Raw genomic sequence first — 15,608 nt, forward strand, 5'->3', positions numbered from 1 at the left:
TCTGTCCCCACCCCACATTTTTTTTTTTTTTAAAGCACAGGACAAATCATCAACATTCATTTAATCATTAATTTATTTCTGAGGCTCAAGCTAAGCCAGCTACACTTTTCAAAACAGAATATTCCAGTTTTCGCTGTTCATGAATCGATAAACAAAACCCCAAATCCTTCCAAGCAGTTTTTAGGTTGGCCAGTCACAGAGACACTTTTGCTGTTTCCATTTCAGAGGGCTGAATAGATTCCACCTGCTCTAATATCATTCATGCATGGCCAGATTTTAAAGTGCTACTTATGTCCATCTGCATGAAGACACGGCTGTGTGCCAGAAGAACTGATTTGCAGGGACTTGGCCCATCAACGCACTTGGCCTCCCTGAGCATCAATACAAGTCAAGGGGTCTCGATATTTTGCAGTCAGACCCAGAGCAGCAACATTCACTAGTCTCCAAGCAAAAGACATGCTGGGGTCGTCCCTGCAAACTCGTATTTTTCCAAGATGAAAATGTTGCCAAAACCTGTATCTGAAGCGGACACCACAACCAGAGCAAATGCACAGAATTGCGAGGGACTCGAGAAGCCTCTAGATTCTCTGTTAATTTTATTTTCTGCCAATTTTTTTTTCTTTTTAATAAAATAGTGGCTATAATCCTATGCTTATCTTGCTGGGGTGACCTGACCCCAGCTGACTTCCTGCCCCTTGGGCAGGGGGCTGGACCTGATGATCTTGCAAGGTCCCTTCCAGCCCTAATGTCTATGAAATCTATACTCCTCACTAGGACAATAGCTCAAATTAAATTTAATCCCAGTATATGTCAATGGTTGAGCATCTGTCTGCCTTCTTAACCACAATAAAACAAACAGCAAGAGAGAGAAACAATGGAAGCCATCAGTGATAGAGACAGCACTATGTAACACTTAAAATAAAGCAAGCAAAACCTGTCACCTGCACAGAAAGACCTTCAGACTTGGGATCATCCTTGGTGCTATGCACGTTACACAGCAAAGAAAGTTAACACATTCTTTCAAGCCATCTTCATTACTCCTTAAACACTTAATCCCAAAGCTATTAGGGTAATTGGGGCTATCTTGGTGACTGCAGGTTACTGAGGATGGGCTGCAGAATCTACCTTTCAGTTTCTAGAGTACTGATTTAGGAAAAAAATTAACAGAGACACCACTATTTAAAGGAAAAAAATGAGTTAAAAAAAAAAAAAGAAACAAACCCAAAGGGCTTTGAGCCAATACAGTTTAGCTGAACAGAATCATATTGAAAAAACACAACAAAACGCTACACAAGCATTTGAACTGTACACCACTTCAAACAACAGAACACAAACTCCACACCCACCAACAGCGTTAAAGGTCAAAATTACACCCATCTCTTTAGGTTGAAATGTAACGTACCCAACAAGCGAACACACGCACCAGTACGTGGAAGGATATTCTCCAGCGTGTGCTCTCTCCGTGTTTGAAATTACAGACAAAAATTGAGAGATGTGTGACCTGATACACTAAATAAAAGTGCAATAATCAAGGGAAGCTTCATTTCAAAGACTTTTAGAGGACCGTCAGAAAGAAAAAAAAAAAATCACGTGAAACATCAACTTCCATCTCCTGAAAGCAGAAAAGTGGCGCACACATTCAGAAGATCTGCAATTTATCCCAGCCACCAACTGCCAAAAAAATGTAAAAAAACCTGAAACACTGCAACACAGGTTGCATTTGAAACTATGACATAACTGCAGAAGAAATAAATTGAAGTGCCCTGCCAAAATAGCTGGGATTATAAATTACAGGAAGAAAGAAGGCCAAGAATCTTATTTACTGAGCCAGATTTATATTTAAGGGGAAAAGTGTAACAAAGTAAGTATACATCAGAAGAGGGAATTAATTTGGTCTTAAGCCCATCCAATGGCATATATTAATATGAAGGTTTTATTTGCCAAAGAGTACCATATGAAAAAATAATTTGCTCTTATAGTCCCAGCTAAATATTCAGACAGTCAGATATTGCTTGAGTTAGAAGTCAGCCACAAACCCCATCGTCTCCTTAACACTCAGTGCGCTCGTTATAATGCAATTGGTGTATGTTTAGTGTGCAACAGTATGATGTGTAATTCTAAATTACTTCAAAATTACATTCGTATTAAGTAAACGTGGCATCAGAACCAGCGTCGAGAGACCAACCTGTTCTATCACATTTATGGCAAGAATGGAAGTTTAATGCGATACAAACTTTTTTTTCTTTTAATTAAAAGGGAGCCAATTGGAATATAGGGAGAAATATATATGGTCATAGCCACTGAGCCTTCATAGGAGTTTGGGGAACAAAGCAAGAACGGGACAGAAATACAATCCAGCACTTGCAGCTCTTCCGAGCCATTTTTTCAATATTTTTGACCAAATGGCATTTGCCAGTTCATATGCACACCTACCTCGAGGCTAAAAAAAAAAAAATGTTCTCCCCACCCTTGTTATTGAAAACGCATAAACTTGAATCGCCTTCTGAGGCTATCCATTTCCTAGCGCACAAGAGAAAGAGAAAGCAACCGTATGTCAGTCTTTCTTCATCAGATCTAATGTCACCCACTGAAACCAAACGGGAGTGTATGACTGCGAGGTAGTACTTCTCACTCAACTGTATGGATCTGCCTTCAGAACGAATAAGGGAAAGTGGCTGTGGTCACCATTTCTTAATAAGCTCAGCTGATATCCTACAGGAAGTTCGAAAAGGGAAAACACAAGCATGGCTCATAATTCTTCCACGTTTCCACAGAGAAGACTGAAAAAACACAAGTGCGCTTGAGAAACATTTCACCCTTTAATCAGTTCCTTCAAAATATTCACAGGATCCACCATGAAAATGCTTTATTTCCTTCTCAGTCACACATGGTTAAGTGCTCAGTGTAAACTACGTACGCCGTAAAGCAGCAATAAAGAGGACTTCACTGGGATTTCTGGTTTCTTAAATGTCTTGTGTAATATCAGTTGTACTGTTTTCATTAGAATAAATATTCAAAGGGCTGAGCGCAAAAAAATTATTTTGAACAAAACCAATCTTTTCTCCTCCAGTGTCTCAGGGCAATGGAGTAGATGTAAATTTTTTAAATTCCAGACCAAAAAATGATTTTTGGATGCTCTGACAATAGCTTCTCTCAGTGAAATGAAAAAGGGGCTTCACTCAAAAGACAGTGTTTGTCACGACTAGTATGTGACAAGATAAATTTCAAGTGAGCGAGTCGCACTGACCCCAGACACCAGCAACTACGTATTTCAATTTTCTGTCTCTGTACTGGAAATACAGCTGAATGTTACTACCAGGATAGTGAGAAACAGAAGCTTCTGGGGAGGGAGGGAGAGGAAAAGGGAATTGAAAAAGGCTCCTGCCATTTCTTTGTCTGTTTCTCGGTGCAGGACTAAAATTGACAGATCCTTCTCTGAATCTGGTTATAATTATCTAATTAAAGAAACCCATTCAGCAGGTTTTCTTTAAAACATTTTGACTGCTTGAGATGAGCCCCTCACAAGTTTTCCATTTTCTCAGAGATTTCACACTCTGATCTTTGGCTGCTGTTACACCGTAGGTGTTACGGTTAATGTATACTCATTATTACACTGTGAACAAAAACTGATTAATAACACTTATCACAAGGCAATCCCGTTTAGTGCACGCAAAGCAGTAAAACAAAGTGAGGGTCCCAATGTCCTACTGACGCCGCTGCCAAAACGTAGTTCTCGCAAAAGAAACAACAGGTTCAAACGCAGCAAAATGGATTTTACTTTGCATTCTGATGTATACTGTATGATGATCCTGAATAATACAGCAGCACAAAGAGCTAACAATGGACAATTTGAAGGGGTTAAAGGTAGAAAGCTTAAAATGACCCTGCCATTTTCGTTTCAGTTTCCGCAGTATTCGTTAGTCGCATCGCTTCTAAGATTTCGACATCTGGCCTTTCTCGGTTTTGTACATTTCAGTACTGCCAGCTCATATAAACAAAGCAAGTAAATACAACTGTTTATTTGCGGAAAAGCATCTTTCCTACAAACTACATACATATGGCTTGTAGTCTTTTGTATATGCGCACTGCAAGGAATGAAGAGTCCCGCTTTTACTAAGACTTGTTCAGCCAACTAGAGAATCAAAGACTTTTGTCCATGTTGCAACTCTAGTTTTGTAACTGCCAGCAAGCTCTCTCCCTCTCTGTATCAGATCAGCTAAAAAAAACCCCAAAAAACAAAAGGGGGGGGAGCCCAAAATAATTTGTACCCTCTGCCATGATACATTATCCATCTCTGTACAATAGATCAGTTCAAGATAGTCTCTCACCCACATTGGGATTTTTTTTTTAATCCCATGGACAGCCATGATGGTGCATCCAAAAAATTAGCTAGCTTTACCACCATGATACTATAATGGTCCAGGCAACAGCAGAGAGTCCTAACCTCACTACTTCACCTAGAAATCCTTCCTCCCTTCTCTTCCATGCCCAGCTTTGTTTCAATACCTATACACCAAGAATTATAAAGAATCAAATTCTTTAAGGATGCTGTTCACTAACAAATGTGCTCCCAAATCTCCTCCTGATGCCATCTGTGATACAGAAAGCACTCCTAATGCATCTGTGATGACACCACTTTTGTCCTGTTATGCTAATATTAGGTGTTTCACAGTTGGGGGAAGAAAGCACAGAGGATCATTTACCTAAACAGCAGTACCTCAGTTTCTAGCACTGTAGTTCATATAGGAATATGCACTGTACTAGGCACAAGGCACGTGTAAAAATTAGTTTTAAAATAAAAAGCAGAATTACTTTAATCACGGAGATCCCACGAGAAAAAAAAATCTTTTGTAGGGTAGAAAATTAAGACTGGAAAGGACCTGAGGAGGTAATTTAGTCCTCTAGGGCAGTGGTTCCCAAACTGACAAATTGTGCACCGCCAATTTAAAACGATACAACCTTAAATACTACCAGCAATTTTTTGTCACATAAAGTAATTATAATAAATCTGTTAACACGTACCACTGACAAGTTACCTGGGTACCACTGGTACCCGTACCACAGATTGGGAACCGCTGCTCTAGGGTCATCTAGGGTTTGATGGTTCTGCTTGCTCAGACGCTGTCCTGGAAAACTGCCATCAACTTCGGAAACCGTTTTCACGGTGGGCAGAACATCATGCATTTCTGGCCCTTATTACTGACGGGATAACGTTCTGAATATGACCAGGTTGTGAAGTGACGCAGCAGTAGTTTCCAAAGTCCATAGTCGATAAGGGTGCCTCTGTTGTCACAAGTGGCCACAATGGAAAGCCACAAGTAACACTTGGTGTGTTTGTTTTTAGTCTCATCCTCTGGAAGATAGGATTCGGTGAGAAATTTCAGGTTTAAGTTTCTAGCCCCCATGGTTGAGGAGAAAAGCTGAAAAGTGTACTGCAAAAGCACAAAAGATGTAAGACATATAAATGCTGTGTTTTTTAAAAAAAAAAAAACAACACTAAAGAGTCTCATGACTTCTCAGCCGGGCTCACTTTTTAAACACTTGGGACAGAAACAACCCACTTCAGCAAGCTGCAGTACAATTTTGTCTATTTTCAGTGCTGATGTTCAGAGCACAGTGGGCAACAATAAACCTGACAAGATTCCCATGTATTTCAGTCTGGTGCAGCTCGAGAAAGCTGTAAAACCACAGCCAAAGCAAGTGTCAGCACTATTCACTGAACCTTTGTGAAGGATTAACAATAAAAGAAAGAAACATGCTGCTCATAACTGCAAGGAAGTCCTGGAACAGGGGGCAGAGGAACATATTTACACTACAAATTCTTGGCTGGTATATTAGATGGCTATAGCTATCCTAGCAAAACTTCCTAGTAGAGTCTTATGCCAGCAAAAAGAGCCCTTTTTGAGTAGAATTTATATTATTCTGGGTGCTTGATTAAATAGATCAGAGACCACCTTGCCAGACAGCATAAGCTACACCTGTAAAAGGCCTGCCGATGGCATGAGCTGCATCTCCACTAGAGGGCTTTTCAGCAGAGCTGTGTCCACTACGGTGCATTTTTTCACATCCTTAGCCATGCAGCTATACTTCCTAAAATCACTGGTGCAAATAAGTCTGGCCAGAGGCATTGAATTTTCATCCTTCCTTCCAGAAAAGAGAGATTTGGGGATCCTTTCCAAACCCTATCAGACACATGGTTGACAGGGGCTCTTTGAAACAACCCAGCACAAATCCTAGCACTATCCCTTGCAAGTGAGGGTTATTTTGGCATTGCCTTTAGAGAGCAGGCCATGTCACTTTTGACCTTCATCTTTGCTTCAGCTGTTGCTGTTTAGTCCCTAGACTAAGGGATTCATGTTAATATTTCCAAACACCAGCCTGCCTGGATGGGAGAAAAAAAAAAACCACAAATCACAATACAGTACTAAGGGTAACTGAAAACCTGAAGGTTTCTTTTGGTTGTGAAGAATTAAGAGAAATGATATAGGTGAGGAAAGACAAAATACAATGTGTGCATGTATGATGGATAACAAACAAAGAGATACAGAAGGAAAGGAAGAAAAGAGCAATGGAACAAGACATGATACACTATACCCTACTTTAGGGAAGAGAGAGTGGAAGTTTGGAGGAATAAAGAGTCATTAACAAAAACAAGGATGTGCTGTTATGTTATATCATTCAGTCATTATGCAGAAAGATGACTGGTGATAAGTATTTAATTCATTCCACTTGGGCACAGTCATGGAGCTACATTACACGTGGAGGAAAGGGCCGGAAACACTGCAGCACAAGTGTAAAATTACTAGTTATCCAAAAAGATTCCAGTTACAGAAGAGGATTTGTTTTCAGTTACACTGCAAATTAATTCAAGTTCCACCCTTCACATTATAACTGCCCTTACTTTTTAGGAGTGAGGAGGACAAAGATTAGCTTCCAGCAGCTGGCTGCTGCTTCAAATACATTTCTTACCAGGGGAGCACACAAAGACCAACAAACTCTCCCTATGCCTGAAGAAGGGCGTTTGTGCCCGAAAGCTTGCAAAGAACAATTTTTCCAACTATTTAGTTGGTCTAATAAAAGAGATTAGATCTTTTATTAGATATTAGTATATTAGCATCTACCCAAAGAATTGTGTCTTTCTTATCTTTAATTTTTTTGCTGACTTTAGAGCCCACATTTCCCCTTTTCTGAATAAAATACAAGCTTCTATCTAAGGCAGGCTAACACCCAGCTCTCTACCCACATCTCTCTCTATACCTTCTCAAGCTGCCTGCTTCACTTTTCTCCACTCAGTCCTGACCAGATGCCTTCTGCACAGTCAGGGTGTTCCAATCTCCCTAGGAGAACCTGAAGTATCCTCATTTTTTCCATGTTAGGTAAAAAACCAACACCTTAGAATATATACAAACCACCACAGTTTTCCCACCTGTTAAATGAAAATAATGGTACTTACTATAGCTATGATTCTGAAGTGCTACATAAGAGCTAAATATCTTTACGATATCTCTGTATAATATATGGATATTGGTTGTATAGCCTCACCCTGACTATAGATTAGACAGATAGACAAATAAACAGCCACGCATACATACATACACACACACACAAATAAATAATCAAAAGATTTCATTCCTTAAATTAGAATTTAAAAAAAAAAAAAAATGTACTACTTTTATTTACTAAAGTTGTTGAAGTGGTACAATGCTGCTGGTCCCCTCTCCAAAGTTGGTTTTTTTTAGTATTAATAAAGGGAATCCTCAATTCAGTGCAATAATGCAGGAAGTAAACCTTCTCTACACAGCACATAGAAACAAGTTAACAGGCTGTTCCTCTTGGCTAAGTGTTTTGGAGGATGAACTGTTAATTATCCCGTGTGTCAACAATAGGGCAGTTCAGACAAAAATCTCTGTGAGGGTTTGCCTTTCTGCACTCCCTCCTTCCTCCCACAAGAAACACTTGATAAAATATTCAAGCTGAAACCACAGGAACTGATAAAGCAGGTTGGCAAAATGAGAGCACCTGTCATCATCTGCTTAGCATGGAACAGTTATAAAAATTTCATTTTCGATATTAAAATATCAAGTCAAAGATCTTGCAGCATCTGAAGACCACACAATACATTCAAAGGAAATGTCTTACAGGATAATACAGTTCCCTTTTCTGAATGTGGTCTAAATTTTCAAACAATTTAACTTACCATATTGCCTTTCATTTAATTTCGTAGCAAACCCAGACACACTCTTAATGTTGTTAATGTTCCTTTGGCTAATATTTAAAGTCAACAGAGTTTAGATACTGTATTGTACAGCTCCCCAAAAATCAAGGACTGTTTCTAGGGAACGCAAGTATACTTGATGGCAGGGGAGCAGAGTTCTGCAGAACTTCATTTCAAAGTTATTACAAACCTATCAGCTGAACACAAAGGAAAAATATGCTATGAAACTTCGACATGTCAGAGAAGCAAGTTTAGAAATTCAGTTACATTCTCCACAATACCCTTAACCCTGTACCTTTTATATACTAAGTGACAAATCCCACAGCTCGAGTTACATGGCAAAAAAAAAAATCCATGACAGTCAAGAAGGATGAAATTCTCTCCCTAGGACCATCATAAGAGAGCAGGGCTCAGGCTGCAGTAGCTCCCAGGCTGCCGGGCCTCCCCTTATTCATAACATGCATGTGTTGGAGAGGCAGCAATAAATCCATATATGTTCACTCCATCAGCCCCGTTACTGCACACTACATCTCCCCTCCTGCACTAAGTACAAAGAGATATTGGTCTTCAGCTCTGCACAGGTTCCCACAATCCTACCTCTCCCTCCTAAAGCAGCAGCACTACACTGACTGATTCTGCTGCATTAAGAGCTTTCCATGCCTGAAGGAACAGGAGCTATAATTTACTCCCATGATATTCTCACAGAAATATATATATATATGCAATACTAACCACTACACAGTTGTATCAAAAGTTATAAAGACAAATGCATCTGAATTGCAGTAAGAGCCAATGCATTCTTAAATGCTGGCATAGATAAATTTATCAAGCAGCAAAGCTTGTCAATTAAGCTAGAGTAATATTGGGTAGTATGGGTAACGAGTAATATGATGCACAGATATACTATAGCGTTGGTCCCGTAGATAGCTCAATTTCAACACAGTTATAAGGAATTACTGTTATTCCAGTAAACCTGTGCCATTATCTGCACTTGCTGAATATTCACATTGTTCTGTGCTGAATGATCTTGTCAGGAAAGTCCTCACTGTAAGGCATATATGCACAAAGGTCCAGAGTTCACATGCTCACAGCAATCTTATATCTGAATGTCCTGACTTTTGTCACTAAAGCCTCACCCTAGCTATGGCATTAACATATTCTGTGGCTTTTATCTTTATTTATTTTCTGCTTTAAATTTGTACTTTTAGAATGCATTTCAGTATTTGCTAAAAGATGCATTCACATTTATTAAAAGTGACTAGTGCTTAAGAAAGGCTGAACAGTGTCATCCAACTGTTGTAAAGGGAATTAATTTTATTTTGAGGTCCCATAATCATAAGAATTTTCAGTTCAAAACGGCCACTCAGAAGAAGTCCCTAGAATCACACAAGTTAGAGATGCGGTATTAGATGTATGCCGTATTTGCCGCTACAAAATTCATTTCTTAACTTACGCTTCAACCATAATGATGAAAACTGCTAATGATTAAGTGCATCTGGAAAGGGATGGGGGAGGAGAAAGAGTGCAAAGCCCGATGTAGATGGTGAGGAATACTGAAAGGATTCCAAGTCAGCAAGCATCACATGAAGGATTATCCTTATTTGTGAGGAATCCACTGCAGCAAGAAATGGAAGTGGACACTTACACACCCAGAAGCAGAAGGACTACACATTGAACTGAAGGAGACACTGCTCTTTCCGCCAGTCGCAGTCCTATGTTAACAACATGGTGCACAAAAGATCTCAAAGACGTTCTCTCTCTCTCTGAGGTCCCCAGTGCAAGTACTAAACCACACCAAGCCTTACTTCGTGTTGCAGACCAGATCAGATGAGGCTTATTTAGACCTTATCAGTTCTTAAATGCAGCCAGCAAGCATCTTGTCAACCACTAAATTCTATAGCACATAGTCCGAATCCTCCCAGAAACCACTTTCATATTCCTTAATATTAATCAGTCCTCTGGTGAATACCGGCTAAGTAAATGTGCATTTGTTAAACTATTAGCTTTCCCATTTTATAAGCCATTGTGTAGGTGAGAAGTTGAAACATTAAAAGGACTATTGTTGGGCCATGCTCACCCCAAGTAAAAGGGTCAAGCTCTGTATAAAGAACAAAACTTGCCAGAGATCAAGAAATCTCTTTAGAGCTCTGAAAAACATATCACTTCAAATCATCCCATTTCCATTTGTAAAGGTAGCTAAAATCTTTTCCAAGAATAATAGGAAAAATAATAAGAATCTACATTTTGGAAGACCACACTTCACTGCATGTGCTTCACTCAACAAGTAATATATTATGCCAGGTCAGCACCAGATTGTCAGACCTTCCCATGGTTGCTATTTTCAAAACAAATGTCTTGAGAAATGCAAATACTTGCATTTCTCATTTAGAGCTGCTTTACATTAAAGCAAACCATTTGTTAACATAGTACTACTAGGTTTTTGTTTAATCGGTTGCATTTTTTTTTAAATCCATCCTTTCCCCACCGATTCATGTCTACTTGGAACATGAACATGACTGAATTAATCTAATGTTTGAACCAAAACAACACCTTTTTCAGGCGGAGACCAAGAATGCAAATTTTCAGTACCAACCACATTCTGAAAAAAAAAGATAAGTGAATGAAAATAGGAGCTTGGGTTAGATATGCCATTTCAACTGGCTACACTGTTATGGTTTGAGCAGTATTTGCAAGTAAAGAGACAGAAAACTGAGTAACTGTTAAGAACGGGATATTTCATATTTAACAGTGTCATGGGATCTGTCAAAAGTTAGTTGGAATCAAGCACATGACAGGAAAAGCATGGTCCTTGTGAAACCTGCTGTCTCAGAATGCAAGAACAGGAAGCGCAATGGGAATAAAACTCATAGATCATTACCAGCCTACTGATTCCACATCTTTGGCTCTCAACTTCCATATCTAAGTTTTAAAATTAATTGTGCAAGGCAAAATGACCTGTTTAAATAAAGATTATGGATCTACCAGATGCTATAAAAGTCCTTCTCCACATTAAACACCAGTTCAAAAAGAAATGTCTACCTTCCTCAACTTATGACGCTATAAATGTTAGACACTGAAACAGAAAGAAAAATCAGAACGTGCTCAAGATCAAACTACTGTTAAGTCACTAACAACAAACTCCATGTACAGCAAGTTATTTTGAACACAAACCAGAAAGATTCAGTACAAACACGAGGGCAAAATGCATCACTAGGGTGAATCTACAGACTTTGCTGCAGTTATATCCACTGACGCCAAAGGTGAATTTTAGCCACAGCATTCAGAGAATCCAGAGGATTTTTATATTCATGGTCTCATCCATTCACTGGTTCATCTGCTTCTTCCCCCTTCACTCCCCCCCTCCCAATCCTCACCGCTCTTTTCAATTCTTTTTCCTACCCTCGTTCTCTCATCTTATTCATGCTGCTCCCTTCTCTTGAACAGTGTCTCAGATCTCATCCACCAACAGCTCTCTCTTCTCTTCCAAATCCCTTGAATCTTGTTTCTCCCTGAAATCCTTGCACCCTTAATTTCACTCCCATCTTTACCGTTCTTTAAACTAATCTGGGCTCCCCATCTTTGCCTTGTCTTTCCATGGAAAAGATCAGTATTACTTTAAGAAAAGTGCCTGCTGAAGTCAAAGAGAGTTTTGTCTAAGTAAGGAGAAAGTGGTACACATCAAACCTCTCCACTAAAAGCTCTCCAGCCACAGCAAGCATCTTCTCTGGATTCTGTGAAGCAGCACCATATAAAAGGGCTAGTGCATGCAAAATCTTAATCACACAAGCCATCCCACGGACTGTGAAGGTTTACAGGGTCCAGCTCTGATGAATGCTACAAAATACAGGTCTGAGAAGTGTTTTTTAAAGAAAGTTAATCTACAGCAGACTACCCTTAATGAGACATCTTCATGTTCTTTTAAACAATTCCCACAGATTGGGAATGATTTATTTATTTCAGACAAATCACGGCATGATTGTATTACTAATGCAATGGTACAGCAAATCTCTCTCTCCCTCTCTCTCACACACACACAAACTGTACTTGCAAGCCATGTGTATATGTGTGTGTGTGTGTGTGTGTGTATACACACACACTGTATTTGTAGTGCTGTATATTTACAAATATAGCTTTTATGAGACAATGCGTTGATTCCTGCAAGGCAGGCAAGTTCTAAATATTTTCACTTCTGTCCCTCGAGAACAAAAGGTGAACTTGAAGGTTTTAGAAAAACCAACTAGAAGATAAATAAATAATCTAAAACGCTACATTTGCAAAATACAAACTTTCAGAAACAGAGCTGGTAAGCTTCCCATTCATCCAAAAACCCACCAAGCGCTGGCTCCTAATAATGATCCATTCCGAGTCCTCTGAAAGTACCCCAGAACCTGAGCATAAATGAATCAGAGTTCACTTCTCCTTGTAAACAGGGTGGGGGGAGACTGAGTCTGTGGGAGGAGGAGAAGACGCAAGACATTCACGCTCCTGCCATTTTTCCAGGTTGCAATTATGTTTAAAATGCCAATTTTAAAAGGGGGTCTCTCTTCAGTTTCTTAAGAGGATGGTAACAATCAAAGAACTAGCTGGAAATTGCAGCAGCGTGGGTAAGTTCAGTTTCCCTGTGTGTGACTCGCACCATACCCTCCACACACTTTGCAGCGAGGTGGGCTATACACAACAGTACGCATTTTTTTCTTTGTTAAAATCCTATCAGCCAACACGCATCCCTCCACCCTCGGTTTCTTCGCTCCCCGCTTCCCCATCCCTCTCTCCTCCTACACAAAACCAAACAGCTGGAAACTTCAAGAGAAGTGAACAAAAGAGATTTCTGGCCCCCCTCTCCTCTCAACAGAGGATAAAAATCACGGCAGCTAGACGCGGTCGAGACGGCGGGCTCCATCCCGGCGGCGCGGCCATCTCCGCGGGACACGCCAGCGTTACTCCTGCGGGACCGGTCCTCCAGCAGGTCACCTCGCCCGGCGTCCCGACAATACGGGATGCTTTCCCGAGCACGTGCACGCTCGGGCTTTGGCGAGCATGGGAGCGACCGGTTGGTTTCTCTAGCCCTCCAACTCGCAGGCAGAGGGGGGCGAGGCGGCCACATTTCAAACGAGCCCCCAACAAAGCATCGTCCAGCCGGCCCCCTCGCTCCCGGCCACGTTATCATCACGGCGCCCGCGAAGTCAGCGGAAGTCAGGAAAACTTGGCGCCGCCGGGCACCTCTCGCCCCGTCCCAGACGATGCGCGGGACGAACGGGGAGGCGCGCGGACCGAACCGGGGGGGATCTCGCCTGCCCACAAGGTGTGATTCGGACCCCATTTCTGGGGCACCCCGGGCTCGCGGGGCAGGGGGGGCTCAGCCCCTTCCCTGGGGGCGGCCCAGGCTAGCGGGGGGCCTCCCTCTCCCCTACGGCCCTGTCCGCCCGCACCCTCCACCCGGGCCAGACTCCGCGCGGGGGGGGCCCGCAGCCCCCGCCCCGCCCCAGGCACTGGGGGGCAGCCCCCGCCCCCCCCCGAGGTGACGGTTAAACCGCCCCCCCCGCGCGCCTCGGGGGGGAGGGGTGCCCGCCCCCCCGCTCCTCCCCCCTCCCCTCTCATCCCCTCCCCCCGGCCCCTTTATTTACCGCCATCATCAGCACGCGCGAGCTGTCACCCAGCGCGAGACACCCCAACCGGGGCGCGGCCACGCCCCCCCGCCCGCCCATTGGCCGCCCGCGTCGCCCCGCCCCCCGCCGCGGTTGGCGGACGAGCCCGCCACACACGCGCCGCTTCCCCGCCCCCCCCTCCCCCGCGCCGGGCGCCCCATTCACCGAAGCTGCTTACGCCATCTCCGTAAGGCCTCTCTCCCGGTCTCCCTACGCTAGTGGCGCAACCCCGGGGAGAGCGCGGAGGTGTTCCGCTCTCGGGCGCCAGAGGTGTATTCTGGACGGAGGGGCGCCAGCTGCGTAGCTCGGCGCGGGGGCAGTCGGCGGCTCCCGCGTAGCCGCTACGGTAAGGTCGCAGCGGCTTACGGCAGTGGCGCTGCGGAGGGGCGGGGGAACGCGGGGCGGGGCCGGGAGCCGGCGGCCCCGCCCCGCCAGGCTGACGTAGCGGGGCTTTGTGAATCCCAGGCTGAAGTTTGGTTGAGTCACAAGAGGGTAAATAAGGATGTTTCGGAGACAAAGAGGCTCTTAAAGGCGCAGCGCCTCCTGGTGCCCCCCCTTGGTGGGGGGGCTCACATGCATGCAGCAGCCTTTCTGGGGCAGGCCACACGTGGCGTCACACGGAGGTCACGCCACGCACACGTGTCGCAGGGGCCACGACTGGCGATGCCACCGCCACAGGACAGCGAGGGGAGCCAGCAGGCCACCATCACACGTGGTGTCACACAGGTCACGCCGTAGGCACGTGTGTCACATACGGCAGGCAATGCCGCCACCACGGGACGGCGAAGGGAGCCAGCCGGGCACCAGCACACAGGGGCCACGGCCAGTGATGCCACCCCTGAGGACGGCGAGGGGAGCACCACCTCCGGGCCACGCCTGCCCCACGCCGAGTGCCGCGGACATGGCCGTGCCGTCTGGCCCGTGCTGGCAGCGTGTGGCCTACGTTAGCGCAGGCGCGGTACCACAACCGTGTCACCCTCGGTGGGGGCAGGACCACATCCTGGCGTGACTGGAAAAAACAACCCCAAGCGCTGCACGCGTGTGTTTTTATTTAACCAGGCCCTTGGCGAAGCTCTGACGCCGCCTGTTGCCACCCGCTTCGGATTCATTTGAACGTGCTTCATTTGGCAACAGCCTCGCGCCATTTTAAAGGCCCTGACAAAGATGCACTAGCGCTCTGGGAAGGCCCCACGAGCTGACCTCGTTAGGTGGCACCACTCGGAGGTACCATCCTCCCGCTGCACCACGACGGCATGATTTGGTTTTATATAGTGTGTCCTTGTAATTGTGGCTCTCAGGCCACTTTGCCCCATGGGATGTGCCATCGTGCTGCAAAGCATCCTATGGGTTGTGATGCAGCACAATCGCACGGTGACTGACCGCTGCGTTCAACGCCCCTTAGTGCTAGTAGGCGACACGAGGGTCCTGTAAACTGGCTTTGCGGGCAGAAAAGCCAGTCCAACAAAAATCCAGGCTGTTCTTGCAAGGCAAATCTCAAAAGCTCACAGAAGACTTCAGAAACTGATCTAGAAACGGAAGGCAGGGCCATCAACCCTTTGGCAATAAACAGCTGTTGAGCACCAAGCCGGTTTTGCTTTGTCTAGCAACCTCCCTTTCCTCTTCCAAATCTCTCCCTAAAGGCATCTTGGTTTTTGTCCAGGGTCATTTCTGTTTCAAGCACCAATCCTGCCCAGACTTCCTCATCGGCAAACATCTCCCAACTCTTTGGACTGGGTCCTTGCGTTGTC

The 15,608-nt window shown here is 43.9% G+C and overlaps 1 protein-coding gene across 2 annotated transcripts in view; it reads right to left on the minus strand.

Annotated features, from left to right (window-relative positions):
- USP49 (ubiquitin specific peptidase 49) overlaps positions 1–14,201 on the minus strand; it is a 55,500-nt gene extending 41,299 nt beyond the window's left edge. The window contains exon 1 of one of the 2 annotated variants that reach the window (XM_059717451.1): positions 14,039–14,201. The gene's annotated coding sequence lies outside the window, so the exon portion shown is untranslated. Of the gene's footprint in view, positions 1–13,839; positions 13,897–14,038 lie in introns of those variants that run through there. The other variant, XM_059717450.1, reaches the window with a different exon arrangement.
- Between the last annotated feature and the right edge of the window lie 1,407 nt (positions 14,202–15,608).

Source organism: Alligator mississippiensis, chromosome 14, assembly GCF_030867095.1.
Source record: "Alligator mississippiensis isolate rAllMis1 chromosome 14, rAllMis1, whole genome shotgun sequence".
Classification (NCBI taxonomy): Eukaryota; Metazoa; Chordata; order Crocodylia; family Alligatoridae; genus Alligator; species Alligator mississippiensis.